The sequence below is a fragment of the Solanum pennellii genome, chromosome 10 (genome assembly GCF_001406875.1).
Source record: "Solanum pennellii chromosome 10, SPENNV200".
Classification (NCBI taxonomy): Eukaryota; Viridiplantae; Streptophyta; class Magnoliopsida; order Solanales; family Solanaceae; genus Solanum; species Solanum pennellii.
Genome location: NC_028646.1, coordinates 57,057,832 through 57,077,899, shown reverse-complemented (window position 1 = coordinate 57,077,899; position 20,068 = coordinate 57,057,832). Strand labels below are relative to the sequence as shown.

Below are 20,068 nucleotides of genomic sequence, written 5' to 3'. Positions count from 1 at the left end.
TTAATTGATCTAGGGTGTTCTTCTTGTTTGTATTTTAGACTACTGTTGATTGTGTTTAAGTTTTTGTCAGAAAACAACATGAACCTTGTTATGTTCATGCTTCATTGCTCAAGTAAACATTAAATGATTCTTTGGTTGGAGGTAGCAATCTTCCTCCTAATTAGAGAAGGAAAATCAAATAGCTCTTGACTTAATCAGCATTGTACCTAAACAAATGCTTGGTTTCTTGTAACACTTGCCATTGATCAATAATTTTTGCTATCCTTGTTGACATCCCTGAACATTGTTCATGAATCTTTGCTGAAGTACAATGTATTAGCTAATTGTCACTTCTTAGCTTTCTTGCTTTTATTTTATTGAAACAAAAAGCAAAACTGCAATGACGAAACCATATACTTGTTACTTCTCAATTTTCCTGCTCTGTCAAATAAACCAAGGTAAAATTGTAAAGCAATAAGCCTTCTATACATTAACTTATCATAGTTGAGATGCTCCTTGTGCTGATCTATCAACCAGTTTTATCAAAGGCGAAAAGCGCAAAAAAGCTCTAAGGTTTGTGGGGGGTTTAAGTGCAAAGCGCAAATAAAGCATGGGCTTTAAAGAAAAAAGGCACAAAGGGAGAAAAAATACAAATGTGTATGTTTAGTCCAAGACTAATAATTATAAACATGAATGACTAATATGTGACCAAAGAAATTGAAAATTTTTTATGATAAAGTGAAATATCAATTGTTTAGTGTCACTTCTTCATAAGACGCTCATTGACAAGGAAAAGTTTGTCTTAGAACCTTGATGACGGTATTGAAGCGCACATAAAGAGAGTTGAAGCGCTCAACACGTTTTGAGTCTCGCTTTAGGCTTAAGCGCGCTTAAAGTGTGCCTTTGATAACACTGCTATCAACACATTATCTGAGATCACTTGAGAGTTCTGTGTTGCATTTTTGACTTGCAGATCTGCTAAGTGGTAAACTGGCAGGTGAACATGCTTGGCCGAATCTTACTAATTTGAGTCTCGGCAGTGTAATTTGTTAAAGTGTTCTTAACAAAATGGTTGTGGTTTTTTGTCTTACTATTAATTAATAATTAGTGCTCTGAACTTTTCTCAAGATAATGTAACTGAGAACGAAAATGTTTTGTTAAAATGTCAAGTTCCGAAAACTTGGGGCATTCCGAGAATTGAACTTGGGACCTCTTGCACCCTAAGCGAGAATCATACCACTAGACCAAATGCCCTGTTGTTGAATTTATTTTCTCCCCTATGTAATTTACCTTGCTTTAGGTTCCATCTCTAACTTGTTTATTGTTTACTTTACATCATGACAGTCATTAAATGTCTGTTGATCTCTGAGCGGTCATAACCATAAGAAGAGGTTCAGTATTGGTTTGTAATTTTGTATCATTAATACGTTTATTTCATAGTTTTTTATTTGGCCATGAAATTCCTAGTATAATTTGAATAGATGCTGAGTGTATTGATATATGCTAGTTATAGGAATTAGCTCTCTGAAATTAAAAATACATCCTTACATAAGTTTTGTCAGATATTCAGTGACCTTTTCCTTGTAGCTTTGCATTAGAAGTAAGAAAAGGATAAAAACAAATGTAAACCAAAGGATACTTAAACTCCATCCTTACATAAGTTTTGTCAGATATTCAGTGACCTTTTCCTTGTAGCTTTGGATTTGAAGTAAGAAAAGGATAAAAACAAATGTAAACCAAAGGATACTTAAACTCCACCCATTCACCCTTCTTTTTATATTTTAATATCAGAGTTGGTTTCTGATCTTATTTCTAATACCATCTAGTCACCCTGAGCCCCTCTAGATCTGTTAGCCATATGTAAAGTCACATGTTGCTCAAACCTACCGCATTTATATTATTTCTGAACCTGTAGAACTGTAATGCATTAAGTAGAGCATTGGGTAGGAATTGTTTTAGATAAATGCTCTCTTAACTCTGCATCATGCCAGCAAAATGAGCCCATTTTTGTAACCTGACCATATTTTAATGGGATGGGTAAATGATTTTGTATATGGGTAAAATATGAGTTGATACCCATATTTAACCCATAAAAGTACCCTTATGGGTAAACTATGGATTAGCCAAAAGGGTTAAAGCTTCCAATTTTTATTCACGATATCACTAAAAATATTGTAACTTTTCTTCCTTTTAATATCTTGTATAAAACTAATTATTCTTCTGTATAATTGAAAAGATGGAAGTCTTTGGTCCTCCAAAAAATATATATATTAATTTTGTTAATTGTAATTCTTTTTTATTAGTTTAATTTTATATTGGATAACAAATTGTAGTGTAAAATAAGCAAATAATGTATTAGTATGGACATTGCATAAAGTGCATTATATATGTTTTAGTCCTAAAATGCAAATATTCATTTACTCTGAAATTAAAGATATTTTTCCCTTGTAATTACATAAATTTATTTTATTGAATTCTTAAGTAGAGTGCTATTTATTCATGAGAATAAGGGTAAACTAGTATTTTACCCAACCAATTTGTTACCTAATCCATTTTTACCCATATCAAATATGGGCGGGTTAAATTATTACCCATTTTATGTTGACCCATTTTCAACCTGCTCAAATTTGACCCAACCCGCCCATTTGCCACCACTAGCCGCTGCAGTAGTTTCATATGAGAGAGTCAATTGTAACATTAAATTTACTATTAAAAGAAACAACGGATAATTGACCAATTGTGTTACAAGGCGTTTGGATTTATCAGATTTTAAGGTTAATTTTATTTTGAAAATGCAAGGAATAATTGATTATGTATCTGTTGAAATAAAACGGGCCATTCTGAAAATTGAATTTGGGACCTCTTGCACCAAAGCATGAATCATACCACTAGACCAAATTGCCCAGTTATTGATGAATGTCATTACTCATGATTAACGTGCTGTTATTCTTCGTATCAGCAATAACTAGATCATAATATATCATTCCTTGAAAATATAGGACTCTTTGTTTGACGTCTTTGATCTAAATTCGCTTATCTGAAGATTTCCGAGGAATTTAGTATATTCTCATCAGGACAGTGGTCACTCTGTCATTATAAGTTAAGAGAGTTCTCAACTCTTGTTTCGCAGCCTGTCCTCTAATTCTTAGAATTCATTTTTTATCATATGAAGCCCTTGGGATATCTGTATTTGAATATGTCGTTACTAGCAAAGAACTGTTATTGGTGATATAATAAGATTTTGGCATTAGAAGATTAATGCATCATATTTTAACCAATTAATTTGAGTGTAAGTCACTACTTAAGTAGAACGCTTAATTGTAGGAATAATCAAGAGGAAAATGTTGGCTTTGCGTTTGGTTTTCTCTGACTTCTAGTTTGTTCAAGATACCTTCTTCATTAATCTAGTCTGTGATTTCTGTTTGTGTATTATTCTGCAGTTCATTATAAGTGAGTTAGCTCACAGAAAAACATGAACCTTGTGATGTTCATGCTTCATTACTCAAATAAAAATGAACGAATGATTCGTCAACTGATACTATTAATCTGAGCATACTACTAGGTTGTTTTTTGGTAAGACTTTTCTGACATCGATTGATAGTTCGGCTTTCATTTTTTACCTCCCCGATCCATAAAAATGAACCTTTTCTATTAATTGATGCTGATGGAGAAATATATTTGCTAACTATTACCTAGTTTTACTTACTTTCTCTAATTTAAAACAACTGTAAAACTGCAATGACATACATTTTCTGATCATCACTTCTCAGTTTCTTTTTACTTTCTCGAATAGAAAAGAAATGCAAAACTGTGTATTTCAAGTCTTTCACTTGTCAAAGTTGTGAGGCAGCTTGTGCTAATCAATTCCTTCGTGTCTTAGGGATCAGTTAGGAGTTATATGATGGAGTTTGGACTTCCGTATCTGGTAAAGTTGCAGGTGAGCACAAATCAGGTGGCTTGACCGAATCATTTTTTATTTTTGTTTTTGTACTTTCAGATCCTATTTTCCTTAACTGGTTTAAAAAAATTATTTACTTAATACTTTTTCGCTTTAAATCCAGATGAATGTTCCTAGTATTTTTTGAGAGTAGGAGGAATCTCATCTTACATGGTGAGATACTAAAATAGAAAGTTGGCAGAAAAGTTAGTTGACTTAAATGACAAAGCATTCTGAACAGGAAATTGGGAAAAATGCTCTGAAAGTAGAACAGTATGTATATTCAAAGAGGAATTAACTCTAAGTTGTCTGCATTGCCAGTTCGGATTAAAAATACATATTGCACTTTACATGTAAAGTTGCCTAATCTTTTAGTTATTTCATGAAATAGAGAAATTTATCCAGTTTAATTGACTTTTATACACAAGACTAAGATTTTATTTGTCCGAATACCATAAATGCGTGATGAGTGATGAGCATTCTGCAGTTTCCAAAACATCAATCAAGTGTGATTCTTTTGTAATCTATTCAATAAGAACCCTACCTTATTTTTGGAATAGTTATTGCTGTCAGAATTTAGGATTAAAATGGTTACCTAAAAGAAGGGGCATTCCGAGAATCGAACTCGGGACCTCTCGCACCCAAAGCGAGAATCATACCACTAGACCAAATGCCCAGCTGTCAATGGTCCATCATAGACAATCTTAATGATAGCTGGAAGTTCCAGATTTCTGTTGTTTGGAAAACATAGGTTAATCTTTTGGGAGAATCATCAAAGATAATTTTACAAAGCCGGAGATACAAATTTATAATAGTTTTAAAGAAAATCAAAAAATTGCTAAAAAGAACTTGTCATAAGAACATTTATACAAATTTTGCGCTAAGCAGATTTAATAGTTGTCAATTTTTTTTTAAGTTTTCACTCATAAAACTTCTACTTCCAAAAAACCTTTATCAAGGCAACAAGTAATTCTCAGTTTGCCTTTTCCCCCTCCTGATCTCACTCTCTTGCCTTTTTCTTATCAAAATACTACTTTGGCTGGTTCTGGTACTGTACTTGTTGCTGTTTATTTCCACTTTCATTCTTGACTTGCAATGGGGTGAATGATAAAGTTGCACTATTCATTTTTACCAAGCAGTGGATATGCTGGCAGGTTTTTTCTTCACAATCTGCCTCAAGCACCCTTAGTTTCTACTTGAAGCTTTTGGATTTTCTCATAATTCTCCTCCAGCGATTGTTTCCAGTGTTCTCAGTTCTAAGCTAAAAGACTTTTCCTGCTTATGAATTAAAATTGTTTCCCACCACATTCCTATTTTTGATGCATAAACGTTATTCACCTGAATTTTGATTTGTTATATCCTTTCTTTTGTGGATTAGATGCATAACTGATTAAATATGATTCAGATTAATAACAGTTGTAGGTTTTATTAATTTGAGTCTTGGGCGTCTACTTTGTTAAAGTGCTCTTAACAAATTGGTTGTGGTTTCTTAGTTTGAAATATCAATTAGTGCTCTTAACTTGCATCCAATTGTGTGGTCTAGCAGTTAATGAAGTGGGTGAAAATCATGTGAGACCAGGGTTCAAATCCCAGTGGATACAAAAGACATTTACTATTTTTTCCTATTTGCATATAAACCTTGGTGAATAGAGTTACCCGTTACCTGCATGACCACTGTCATAAAAAAGTTAAAATTGGGCTCTCAAGTTTTGCTCACTGATGGTTATACTGAGCAGGACAAAGTGCAGTGTTAAATGGTCAAGTGCTGAAGAAAGGGGCATTCCGAGAATTGAACTCGGGACCTCTTGCACCCTAAGCGAGAATCATACCACTAGACCAAATGCCCTGTTGTTGAATTTAACTTCTTTCCTATACAATTTATTTTTCTTTATGATCCATATTTAGCTTGATTAATTTTTCTTTGCATCATGATAAGTCAATTAATAACTCTCTAGATCTGAGTTGTCATAACTGTCATAACAGGTTCAGTATTGCTTTTGTGTCATCAATATGTTTATTTCGTAATTGCTATTTGGCCACAGAATTCCTAGCTAACTTGAAAATGCTGACTATAGTGATATATGCTATTATAGGAAGTAGCTGTCTTTGAATTATACAACACATCCTTACATAAGTTACATTAGATACTCTCTGGACCTTTTTCTTTAAGTTCTTCATTTGAAGTTAAAAAAAGAAGAAAGAACTAAGAGCTAATACTAAAATAAGGGATAACAGACTCCACCATTTCATCAATTTTCAAAATTTTAATATCGTGGTTGACTTCTGATCTTATCTCTAACACTTTCTAGTCAGACGACTTCACTGAGCACCTCTAGAATTGCTAGGTGTAACAATATGTCTATTTACACTTTTGGTCAAACGTACCACATTTCTACTACCTCTGTGCATGTAGAAGTTTAATACATTAAATAGGGCATTGAGTAGGTATTCTTTTGTATGAATAATGTTTATCTTGTATCTGCATTGCTTCACAAGGGAAAGTCATGTTTAAAGTTATTTTTTCCACTTAAAAACAACAAATAATTTGGTTAATTGTGTATTCGATCTCCTTTTTAAAATAATAATGATTTTAAATAAAACAGACATTTTGATTAATCAGATATTGGGGTTAATGTTCTTTTAATAAAATGGGGCATTCCGAGAATCGAACTCGGGACCTCTCGCACCCAAAGCGAGAATCATACCACTAGACCAAATGCCCAGTTGTTCAAGCATGACAGACCAAATGCCCAGTTGTTGAAGCATGATCGGTGTCTTATTCTCTTTTAATATCTCATATCATTCCTTGCAGATATTTTAATCGTTAGACTCCTCATTTTTGGTCTTCTGCATTTGCTTATACAAAGATTTTTCGAGGAGTTTTATTTATTCTCATTGGGAATTGTCAGTGTGTCACTATAGAAGCAAAGAGAGTTCTTAAATCTTCTGCTTTTTCAGCCTTTCCTGTAATATTTACTTTTCTCTAATTGATAAATTTTAGTAGAAATCCTTTCGTTATCATACCTAGTCCTTTGGACATGTTGCAAAGAACTGCTATACGTGATGATATTAAGATTTTTCTGGCACTATATTAAACTGCATCATATTTTAGTCCCGTAATTTGAGTTGAAGTCACGACTTAAGCAGAACTTGCTAATTATAGGAATAATTGAGGTAAACATTTGCTATGCTTTTGGGTCTATCTGATTTCTAGTTCATTTGAGCTACTTTCTTGATTAATCTAGTCTGTGATTCTTGTTTGAGTTTTATTTTGCAGCTCGTATAAGTAAGTACAGAAAACAACATGAACCTAGTGATTGCCAAACTAAATATGAATGGATGATTCATCAACTGGGGTTCTTTGATCTGAGATCTTACGCCAAACAGACAACTTATCACTTCAGCAATGCTTGATTTTTGGCAACTTTTTTCTGCCATTGACTGATATATTCGGCTGCATTTTTTGACCTCCATGATCCAAAAAAATGAACCTTCTTTATTAAGCTTTGCTCAAGTACAAATATATTTGCTAACTGTCTCTTTATTTGGCTACTTTTTCCAGATCAAAAACAAATGTAGAACTGCAATAACATACATTTTCTGGTTATCAATTCTTTTGTTTCTTAGGGATCACTTAGAAGTTCTATGTTGGATTTTGGACATTCAGATCTCCTTAAAGTTGCAGGTGAGCACAAATCAGCTGGCTTGACTGCATCATGTTTTATTTTTGTCTTTTCCTTTTAGATCCAGATGAGTTTACCTAGTGTTTTGAGTGTAAGAGGAATCTCAAACAAATCAGCTGGCTTGACTGCATCATGTTTTATTTTTGTTTTTTCCTTTTAGATCCAGATGAGTTTACCTAGTGTTTTGAGTGTAAGAGGAATCTCAAACAAATCTTCAAAATCAAAATCCGTAAAATCTACTAATTCAATTTTAAATTTGATGCAGATGACAGAATAGAGTATTACTCCAACAATGAAGTATCAATTTGTCAATATATTGAAGAGTTCTTTTTTTTTTTTTTTAAATGAAATTCAACCAATGTAACTATTTTCAAGAAAATAATTCAAAGCTGATAAAGTTTTTCGAAACTCATCGCACAGGAAATTCAAATGAAGGGTTAAATGGAATAATATTTCAAAAGAAGTCTTGAAGATTGAACAATTAAGTTAATCTGAAACATGAAAAATGTGTCAACAATTCAATTATTTTAAAATAGATGGAGTATTATATAAAAAATCTTGCTGTCGGAATTTATGGACGGGAAAGAGTTGGAAACTAATACTTTCTTCATTTCGAAATAATTGAATAGAGATTTTTTCATATTTCAAATTAACTTAATTGTTTAATCTTCAAGACTATTTTTTAAAAATATTCTTCCAGTTTTACTCTTCATTTGGATTTTCCGTGTGATGAGTTTCAAAAAACTTTAGTTGCTTTGAATCATTTTCTTGGAAATTTCTTACCTTGATGTGGCTAAGATTTTTGTAATAGAAACTCTTCCCTATATATGAATACTTTGAACTGGAGAAATTAGTAAGGCTTCTGCTCTTGTTAGCATTTGATTTCATAAAAGCTCGTATCAACTTTACCAGGGAGCTTATATGGACAAAAAGGAGGCGTATTAACATTGAACAAGCCTTTTTTGGTATTCACTTTCATCTCTTTGATTGACCAGAGAAGGTTTGTTTTATCAGGTCTGATTTACCAAATTTTTCCAGAAGAAAAAGAATGAGGAAGTCAATATAAATATTTATGTTTGCATGAATAGTCGTCCAATAGGAATATTTATTCTCATCCATATAGATAAAGCTCGAAAGCAAGCCTTGGATCAATAGTAAAGTTTTCCATGTCACCTTTAGTTCATGGGATCACGCCATGGAATCAATCGTTGATGTTTGTGCCTGGGATAAAGCCATGGAATCAATCATTGGTGCTCACACCCATTACCGCCCTTTCCAGGACCCTGAATGAATATAAAGCTTTGTGCCATGGGCTGCCTTTTATGCACAGAGAACGACATGGGTCGTTTGCTATGTTTCGCGTACTCTTCATATATGCAGGCGAACCTGTCTCGACGCGATTCTGGTGCGGGGTGCGTATCAGATTCGGTCAATCCAATCCGGACACTTTGTGAGAAAAGATTGGAGAAGAAAAAATTAATTTCCGGCGACGTAAAGAGGACAAAGCTTGAAAAAGTACAAAGAAGAGAAGAAGAGAAAAACAGTTCCGACGACGGCGATGACGACGTAAAGAGGAGAAAGTTGAAAAACTACAAAGAAAAGAAGTACAAAGAAGAGAAGAAGGAAGAGTTTACAGTTAAAAGAAGAAGGAAAAGTTTTTTTCTTGAAACAAGGAAATATAGAGCCTTTTCTTTTTTATCTTTCTTGAAAAAGTACATAGGGTGTGTTTGGTATGGAAAACATTTTCCTATTTTCTTTTGTTTGGTTGCAACAAAATATTGGGAAAACATTTTCCCAAACGACTTGTTTTCCTAAAATCAGCGGAAAACGACTTTCGTAACAAATCTGCGGAAGTCATTTTCCAGAAAAGAAGCCGACGCGAATTTCACCCCTCGGCATATCCCCACTCTCAAACGTAGTGAAGGAGGCTGTTTCTCTATTATTTATCCAGCTTGTTCCTCTCCAAATTTAGGGTTCCCATTGTTGTTCTTCTCATTCATATTTCTGTAAGAAATTTGAAGGTATGCTTTCAATAATTATAGTTGTGCCATTTTTGATTGCGAAGTTCTTCAAAAATATTCATCTTTCACTTGCTTCTTTACTGAAATACTTGCTCATGAGTTTGAATTTGACTTTATTTGGTGAATTTATGCATTTGATTCAATATTTTTTGGTAAATCTATGAATTGTGGCCTATTACTTTCGATTATTTCATATTTTTCTGGGATTTGATCCAAGTATGTTTGGTTGTGTATGTAATGTTATCTGTTCACATATATGTAGATTTGAAATAGGATTTTAGATTCTGGTTTGTGGTTAAGAAATGGAAGATATGGAGGAGTGATGTTAAGGGTTTGAAACAGAGAAATGGTGTTGGGTCAGAAGGGTCTGATTGTTCATCAATGAACAATGATGCTTATACAGTTGTTGTTGCTGCTGTAGTTAGAGCTCCTCGTAATGATTTTAAGGCTGTTAGGGAAGAATGGGCTGCAATTAGGATTCAAACTACCTTTCATGGATTCTTTGTATTCCCTTTAGATTTCTTGTTTTTTCCTTTTTATTGGGTAATTTGGAGGAAAGGCATTTCAATTCTCTGCTGGTTTTGATATTGATTTCCTCAAAATTGATCAGACGTTTCTATAAGCCTTGGCTGATTTTCTTATTATGTTATTTTCTTTGTTATATTATAAACGCAATTGCGTTATATTGGTCGTTGGAACAGATGGATATGACAAACAAAGATGAAGATGATGCAATAGTTGGAGCTGTAGCTACATCTGTTTTAGCTTTCGGAGTTGCGATTAATGTAGCCTATAAAAATCAAAGTAGCATTTCTAGAGAACCTTATAGGAATAAAGATCAAGAAAGGGAATTTTACATGAATAGTATTTTAAATGAAAGTGATGTTCATTGTATAGGACAAATAAGGATGAGCAAGCATGTGTTTTATGAACTATGCAATGCTCTTAGAAGAAACGATTTGTTGAGTTCAAGCAAAAACATGTCTATTCAAGAACAAGTATTTATATTTTTAGAGATCGTTGGTTTTAATGAACGATTTCGCAAGATTGGATCACACTTCTATAGGTCAATCGAATCTATTCATCGATGCTTTCACACGGTACTTCAAGCAGTTTTGAAGCTCTACCATATCCTTATAAAACCACCAGATGGTAGTATTCAACCGGAGATAAGGAACAACTATCGATATTATCCATGGTTTGCTGTAAGTGACATACTAAAATTTCAATCATTTTATGAAAAATAGTACATATGATTAACTTAGTTGTATATAGAATTGTGTAGGAGCAATAGATGGCACACATGTGCTTGCATCCGTTCCTATTGAACAACAAAGTATATTTCGTGGTCGAAAAGGCACAACAACACAAAATGTATTGGCTGCCATCAACTTTAATTTGAAGTTCTGCTCATGACTCTCGCATATTAAATGATGCATTAGAGAGACCACATGGGTTTCAAATCCCCCAAGGTATCTTATTCAATCTAAAGTAGTTTTATCGAAAAAATTAGGTGGATAACGTATATTAATTAACTATATCATGACTTTATAGATAAATTCTATCTTGGAGATGCGGGATATGGACTTCGTAAGGGATTCATTCCTCCTTATCATGGAGTACGCTATCACTTACAAGAGTATAGTGATCGTCCACCCCAAAATGAAAAGGAATTATTCAATCTTCGGCATGCATCATTGAGATCCACAGTTGAACGTGCCTTTGCTATTCTCAAGCGACGATTTCGTGTAATTGATAATGAACCCTTTTGGGACTTTAAAACTCAAGTGGATGTGGTATTAGCTTCATGCATTTTACATAATCACATAATTAATTTGGAGCCTAACGACATGATAATTCAAGATTTAGATGTGGAACCACTAGTTCAACCTCAAAATGTTCAAATTACTCAAAGCTCTCAAGGGAGTCAAAGCTATCAAACCCAAAGATAGAGGCGTGAAGAAGCTAGAGAATGGTCGTTGAAAAGAGATGCCATTGCTCATGCCATGTTTACCGATTATGATAGGAGGAGGAATTAGATGTTCTTAAAGAGTAGGTATAACTATCAAGTCAAAGTTCCTGATTTAATTATTAGATGGCCTAATTTTGTGAACTGTATCTTGCTGTTTTTTCTAACGCTGTTGTTGTTTACTTTACCATTGGCTATAGTAGCAGACATAGATTTCTTTGCATTATTGTTTGCTTCTGTTGTTGTCAAAGAGTCATTTGTTTTAGCAGTTATGGGATTAGATTGGGAGTCATTTCTGATCGCTTTGCTGAAATTGATTTAAAAATCATCCGAATATTGTGTTCATTGCTCTAAATATTGGTTGTGATCATTTCCTTGTATGGATGTTAATCACCCTGCTCCCTACTTGTTCATTATGTTGGAAGTACGAAAGTAAACTTTCTTATGAATGTTATATGAGTGACTGCCTATATTTTGATATTACTTTTCTCACATGAAAAAAGTTAATTTCTAGTTTAAAAGTGGCTGTTTGAATCAGATTTTTAAACAAAAGCCTCAACTTGGAGAGTGGAGGAGTCTTTCTTATGTTTGAATGTTTTCTGTAACAGCAAATAATGGGCAAAAAAGGAGAGAAGCAGTTTAGGTGGTCAAAGCCAATGGAATATTTGATGTTGGAGATCTTAGCGGATGAAGTGAAGCAGGGAAATAAATCAACCAATTAGTTTAAGGTTATCTCATTCAATCGTGTTTCGAATGCCATTAATGAACAATTAGGAATGGACTGTTCTCCAAAGCATGTGGAGAATCATCTCAAAACGCTAAGAAGCACATGGAATATAGTGCAAACTCTACTAAACAAAAGTGGTCTTGGATGGGATGACAACTTGAAGATGATTACTGCCAGTCCCAGAGTGTATGCAATGCATAATCAGGTAAGGTTGTTGTATCAGTATTGACGCCGTTTATGCAACTCTATGAATATTCAAGATATTCATGAAATATCTTAGAAATTAATTTTGACTCGAACTTTGTTTTTTTGTTTGTGAGAAATTAAAGAGTTGAGGCTTTAGTTTTATAGGAAAAGAAGAAAAGAGAGAGGGGGTGGTTTTAGTTCTACATTTTGCCATTTCATGAAGTTTATGTTACAATTGTGTTATATGTTGATGTCTCTTGTTTAATACCATATTTTTGTCATTTATATTGTAGGCGCATCCTAGTCATGATAAGTTCATCAACAAGAAGATTGATATGTTTGAAGAAATGTCTCTTGTTTGTGGGAATGATCGAGCTAGGGGTGATTGTGCTAAGTCGTTTGAAGATATAGGCTTGGATTGTAGTTCAGAGAAAGGTAATGAAGATGAGATTGAAGGACAGTCTAAGGAGAATGGAGTGCAAGATGTGAGTGAAACTTCTCAAGTCAAGTCAAGTCGTAAAAGAAATCGTCCTTCTGACGTGCAAGATGTGGTCGGTGATATTTCAACAAAACTTGGAGAAGTGGCAGCGGCAATAAGTAAGATAGCTGATAGCCGATTAGATGTGACAAGGTTGTATGAAGAAGTTATGGCAATTGAAGGTTATGGGGAAGAGTTCTTAGGGGATGCTTTTGACTATTTGGTACAAAGTGATACTTTAGCTAAGGGATTCATGGCTAAAAATCAAAATCTTCGTAAGGTTTGGTTGGAAAGGTTCAAGCGACTACATAAATAGAATATATAAGTGAATAGGAAGAACATAACTCTATATAGTACTACTATTATTAGAGGACTTGATATCTTTTTGCTTGAATTTGATTTGTGTGCTTGAGACAAAGTTGTTTTACATGTTTACAAATTGTTAGTTTGTTGATTTAATGGTGTTATTGAACTAAGTATTCACAATTATATTATTATGATATGTTTGTACAACTTACTGTTTGATATGTGTGTGGTGTACAGAGTTGAGCAATTGTGCACAATAATGTGAAAAACTTCAAGGCTCACTGTATAGTATAGTGTTAGCTAAAAGCATGTACTAATGTATGGTACGCTATTTTCAAGTTATTTTTTGATTAAAACGACAGTTCGATACATAAAATATCTTATATTCATTGCAAAATTAGAGATCTTATTTTAAAGGATTAATATTTGATAGTTTGTGTAGAAATAATAGAAAAATATCAAGATCTAGTGGGGAGGGAGTTGGGGGTGAAAGAGCATAGAAAATTATTTTCCTAAAAAAATTCCTCACTCACCAATTAAACACTAGAAATTGTTTTCCGAAAAATGTTTTCCACTCACTAGCCAAACATAAGAAAACAAGTTAAAAATCAACTTGTTTTCCTAGAAAACATTTTCTAGGAAAACATTTTTCATGGAAAACATTTTCATTCATACCAAACACACCCATGATCTTTTTAATTTTTCTTGAAAAAGGACACCAACCAATAGAAAAATGGTTTTTTTTTTTCTAAAAATAAGTGCATTTTTATTTAGTACTTTGTGTGTGTATCTATCTATCTAGAAAACATTTTCTAGGAAACATTTTCCATGGAAAACATTTTCATTCATACCAAACACACCCATGATCTTTTTAATTTTTCTTGAAAAAGGACACCAACCAGTAGAAAAATGGTTTATTTTTTCTAAAAATAAGTGTATTTTTATTTAGTACTTTGTGTGTGTATCTATCTATCTATCTATCTATCTATTTATCTATCTATCTATATATATATATATATATATATATATATATATATGATATTTCCAACTGATTTTTTTTTAATATCTTCATAACTATATTTTTATAATATTGGAATTTTTTAGCTGTATCCCCGCACCCGTATCCATACTCGAATTTGCACCCACGAAGATTTCGCCGAATCCGACTCTCGGATCGCATTCGTCTATCTGCACCCGAGTTCGAGCAACTTAGGTTGTTTGGTAGGGTGTATTAGAGAATCTAATAAATATTTTTTTCATGGTATTATTTAATTCTTTGTTCTTTAGCCTATGCATAACTAGTTCAAAGCAAACCGTGGTATAATAATACATGGATAAGCAGGGTAAAGATAAAACTGCCCTAAATACACCAAACCAACAATTGATAGGAAATCGTCCCAGCATTACTGATACATCCTATTCACTACTATTCTTATACACTCTACCAAATGATCCCTCATTGTAGTTGAATCAACACAGGGAAATGCAGCACTGCAACAAATGGTTATTTGCTGAGGAAACTCAAGTGTTTGTTCAAGCTAAGCTTTACGAGTTCGGATATTTCTAATAAACACTTATCACCCACCAATACATGTGATAAGAAGCCAATATGTGATACTTCTCTTTCTGCTTTTCTTGTAACAATATGTGATTGCACCCCCGGGTTCCCCTCCAGTGGTAAGAGCACAATGCATGATATGTGTGTTAGACGCACGTCACACGGTCATGGGCTCACGGCTTCTTACCCTTTCATGGACAAAAGTATGGTATTTGAGCGGAGAAGGCTAGAGGGGCTGACACCCCCCAAAAAAAGAAGGGAGCTACGTCTGAGTTAAATCGAGTTTCACTAGCTTTCAGGATTTCTGGATTATTGTTTTTAAAAAAGAAATGCTATGTGTGATTGAAAACTTGTCTACACCAGCTTGTCTGAAGCTTTTTCTTTCTTTCTATTTGTTTTCTACGCTTCTTCTCTTATATATTATATTTTGTTCATATCTTTCCAATTTCGGTATTTTACAGCACATCCCTAATGAATTTGTAATCGAGCATGGAGCTAATCTAGGGGATATTGTGTTGCTTGAGGTCCCAAATGGCGTGGCATGGAAAGTAAAACTGCTAAACTCTAGTGGCATGGTATGGTTAAATGAAGGCTGGAACAAATTCAAGGAGTACTATTCAATTGCATGTTGTTACTTTTTACTCTTCATCAGATACAAAGGAAGTTTCCAGCTCTCTGTGTTCATATTTGATCTAAATGCTTCTGAGATTGAATATCCTCCTGGCCAAAATGAAGATATGACACCACAAAATCGATCTGTTCTGTGCGTGCCACCAGAGGAAAGCGGAAAAAACTTACCCCTACTCGGTGAGCCACCAAACGAGAACAGGATAAACTTAACCCCTCCTGATGATCCACCAGAGGAAGATGTGATATACTATCTCCACCTGGTATTTACACCATCATGGCCAAAGGTATAGATATATTTAAGGCTAGTTTTTTCTTACTTTCAGAGCTTCACAATGTATTTTATGATTTAAGTTATGTACCCTGGGAATGCAAATATCTTTTTTATAGAATCAATGAATTCAGCACCAAGTTAGTGACTAGATTACCAAGTATTATGCATTAAAGAGATTAATTTGCAATTATCTTATTTCTTCCAATGAGTTGAGGGTCTATCGGAAACTGTTGGAATTAATGCATCAATGTTTAGTCTTCCAAAATTGTCTCTTAGTTTTTCAAGAAGTCTTTTTAGAATTCCGTAGTACATGTATCTAGTAAATTGTGATACATGTATTTAGTTATTTGTGCAAGACTTTTTGTTTTCTATTTTGAGTAGTATAAATAGTGATGTAGTTGATGATTGTAATCATCTCAAGTGGCCTTAAGTAGCCTATAATAAACTTGAGCATTCTCTAAGGATATTATTTTCCTTCCATATTTCCTACAAATTGGTATCAGAGCAGGTTTCCGTTCTTAATCTGGGGTTAGGTGAAGAAAAAAATATGTCATCCAAAACAAATGAAGGTGCTGATTCTTCAGTTGTTCTTACTCCATTTTTTGATGGAACTGATTTTGAATACTGGAAGATAAGAATGAGAACACATTTGAAAGCTGAAGGTTTGTGGACTATTGTTGCAAATGGCTTTGAAGAGCCAGAAAACGATGGTGATCTTACAACAGCAGAAATGAAAAATCTTGATGCTAAGTATCGTCAAGATGCAAAAGCCTTGAGCAAAATCCAAATGGGAGTCTCAAGAGCATATTTTGCAAAAAATGCTACTTGTGAAACTGCAAAGGAAGCTTGGGATTTTCATTGAAACTGAGGTGTATGGTGACGAAAAGGTACGCACAATAAATCTTCAAACTCTAAGAAGAGAGTTTCAAAATTTAAAGATGAAAGAATCTGAAAAAATTGATGAATATTTCACAAGAGTCATGAATATTGTTAATGAAATGAGAAATCATAGTGATACAATTTCTGACCAACAAGTTGTGGAAAAGATTCTAATTAATGTCACAGAAAAGTATGAGTACATCGTTGCTATCACTGAGGAGACGAAAGATCTTTCTAAGCTTTCCATCAAAGAGCTAGTTGGATCATTTCGTGCACACGAGAAGCGAAGATTTTTTCGTGGAGATCAACCCAAAGAGACGACTTTCCAGTCTAAAATAAATGAGAATTCTCAAAATTTCTCAAAAAATCATCAGAAGAAAAATCAAAAGCCAAAAAAGAAGCAGGATTATGATGGTTCTTCCAAGAAGGTTGAAGAAAAAGGTGAGAAAAACTCTAGTCTTTTTTGTAAAGTTTGCAAAAAGACTAATCACAATACAGAAAAATGTTGGCACAAAGGCAAGCCCAATGTAACTTTTGTAAAAAGTTTGGCCACGTTGAAAAGGATTGTTGGCACAAGAAACGGGAGCAAGCAAATTTTTGTGAAAAACAGGAGGAAGAAAATCTTTTCTTTGCTTCTAAATCTGATGCTTCAACAAAAAACAATGAATGGTATGTTGATAGTGGTTGTAGTAATCACATGACTGGAGATGAAAAGGCTTTCCTCTTAATTAATAATAGCATCACTACTAAAGTGAAGATGGGGAATGGAGCCTTAGTTGATGCGAAAGGTAAAGGTACTATTTCGATCAACATGAAAGGATGCGGTAAGCAAATTCATGATGTTCTTTATGTTCCTAACTTGGAAGAAAATTTGCTTAGTGTTGGTCAACTCATGGAAAATGGTTATTCTCTTGTGTTTAGAGATAATTATTGCAAGATTTATGATAAAATTGAGCCAAATCAAGTCATTGTTGAAGTAAAGATGATAAAAAGAAACTTCCCTTTGCAATTTCATTACAATGCATTAAAAATGAAATTCTAGATGATTCATGGCTTTGGCACAAAAGATTTTGTCACTTAAATTTTCATGGTTTAAAGCTTCTCAAGCAAAAGGACATGGTGCAAGGTCTTCCTGAGATACATACTGAGGTGGATACATATGAAAGTTGTATAATGGGAAAGCAACACAGGAAGTCTTTTCCAAAAGGGTTGTCTTAGAGAGCAAGTGTATTTTTGGAACTAATTCATACCGACATTTGTGGACCAATGTAGACTCCATCTCTTGGAAGTCAAAGGTATTTTCTAATCTTTATTGATGATTTCTCAAGAATGACTTGGTTTTATTTCTTGAAAGAAAAGTCAGAAGCATTTGCTACATTCAAGAAATTTAAAGCCCTTGTTGAGAAGCAAAAAGGTTGCAGCATCAAAACCATTCCCAGTGATCGAGGAGGTGAGTACACAAGTCGAGAATTTGAAGAATATTGCAAAAATGAAGGCATTCAGAAGCAACTTACAACAGGGTATACTCCTCAACAAAATGGAGTATCTGAAAGAAGAAATAGAACAATTGTTGAAATGGCTAGAACTATAATGAATGTGAAAGGGCTGCCAAAATATTTTTGGGCAGAAGCAGTGCATACAGCAGTTCACAGGCACTAAAGGACATGACACCAGTTGAAGCTTGGAGTGGAATTAAACCTTCTGTAAGTCATTTTAAAATTTTTGGGTGTATTTGTTATGCTCATGTACCTGCTGAGAAAAGAACAAAATTGGATGAAAAAAGTCAAAAATGTGTCTTTCTTGGTTATAGTGATGTTACAAAAGGATATAGGCTTCTCGATGTCAAAACTAACAAACTTGTTGTTAGTAGAGATGTCATTTTTGATGAAAAAACAACATGGAATTGGGAGGATAAAAAGATAGAGAATACTGCTATCATACCTTCAAATCAAAAAGAGGATGAGAAAGATGAAAATGTCTCTCAAGGGGGAGAAATCTCAGATTCAGATAATGAAGAACCGCCTCCAAGAGGAACAAAAATGTTGAGTGACATTTATCAAAGATGTAATTTTGCCGGTGTTGAGCCAGAAAATTATGAAGAAGCAATAAAGCATGATGTTTGGAAGAAAGCCATGGAAGAAGAAATTCGAATGATCGAAAAAAATAATACTTGGGAGCTCATGGCTATTCCTAGAGAAAGAGAAGTTGTAAGTCTAAAATGGATTTACAAAATCAAACTCAATCAGGAAGGAAATATTCAAAAGCACAAAGCAAGGTTGGTTGCTAGAGGCTTCGCGCAAAAACCAGGTATTGATTTTTATGAAACTTTCTCTCCAGTTGCTCGTCTTGAGACAATTAGAACTGTAGTTGATGTTGCTGCACAAAAGAAATGGAAGATATTTCAACTTGAAGTTAAATCAGCATTTCTGAATGGAAAACTTGATGAAGAGATTTATGTTGAGCAACCTCAAGGATTTTTTGTTCAAGGGGGAGAAGAAAAGGTGTATAGACTAAAAAAAGCTCTTTACGGGCTGAAGCAAGCTCCAAGAGCCTGGTACAATGAAATTGATACATACTTTCTGAAAAATAATTTTCAGAGAAGTAAAAGTGAAGCCACTTTGTATGTGAAGAAAGAACATGGCAGCATTATCATTGTTTGTCTCTATGTGGATGATTTGCTCTTTACAGGAAATGATGTAAAGATGATGCAAAATTTCAAACAAGATATGATGCAAGCTTATGAAATGAGTGATCTTGGATTGCTAAATTATTTCTTGGGCATCGAAGTTTCTCAAGTGAAAGAAGGAATTTTCATTTCTCAAAAGAAGTATACTAAAAGTATTCTTCAAAAATTCAAAATGATGGATTGCAGGTCTGTGGCCATACCATTAGCAGCAAATGAGAAGTTTAGAAAAGATGATGGAGAAAAGAAAGTTAATAGCTCACTTTTTAGGAGTTTGATTGGAAGTTTGCTATATCTTACTTCAACAAGGCCAGATATTATGTTTGCTGCTAGTTTATTATCCAGATTCATGCAAGAACCAAGCCAAGTGCATTTTGGAGCTGCAAAGCGTGTTCTACGCTACTTGCAAGGAACAATGGATTATGGGATAATGTACAAATTTGGTGGAAATTTGAACTTAATTGGTTATTCTGATAGTGATTGGGCTGGAAGTATAGATGACATGAAGAGTACTTCTGGTTATGCTTTCTTATTTGGATCAAGCATTTGTTCTTGGTTATCAAAAAAGCAAAGTGTTGTTGCTCAATCCACTGCCGAAGCAGAATATGTTTCAGCATCCAAGGCTACTTCTCAAGCTATTTGGCTTAGGAGAATATTTGAAGACATTGGTGAAAAACAAAAAAAAGGGACTGTTCTGTATTGTGATAACAAATCAGCAATTGCAATTGCCAAGAATCCAGTCAGCCATGAAAGATCAAAGC

General features: G+C 33.9%; 4 non-coding genes and 1 pseudogene across 4 annotated transcripts; 1 reads left to right on the top strand and 4 right to left on the bottom strand.

Annotated features, from left to right (window-relative positions):
• The window catches only part of LOC107032229, a 32,302-nt pseudogene extending 18,850 nt beyond the window's left edge, over positions 1 to 13,452 (top strand).
• TRNAP-AGG lies at positions 1,162 to 1,233 on the bottom strand. The gene has a single exon. It is a non-coding gene; the product is annotated as a tRNA-Pro (tRNA).
• On the bottom strand, positions 4,521 to 4,592 carry TRNAP-UGG. Its single transcript has one exon. It is a non-coding gene; the product is annotated as a tRNA-Pro (tRNA).
• On the bottom strand, positions 5,691 to 5,762 carry TRNAP-AGG. The gene has a single exon. It is a non-coding gene; the product is annotated as a tRNA-Pro (tRNA).
• On the bottom strand, positions 6,567 to 6,638 carry TRNAP-UGG. The gene has a single exon. It is a non-coding gene; the product is annotated as a tRNA-Pro (tRNA).
• Positions 13,453 to 20,068: the final 6,616 nt, after the last annotated feature.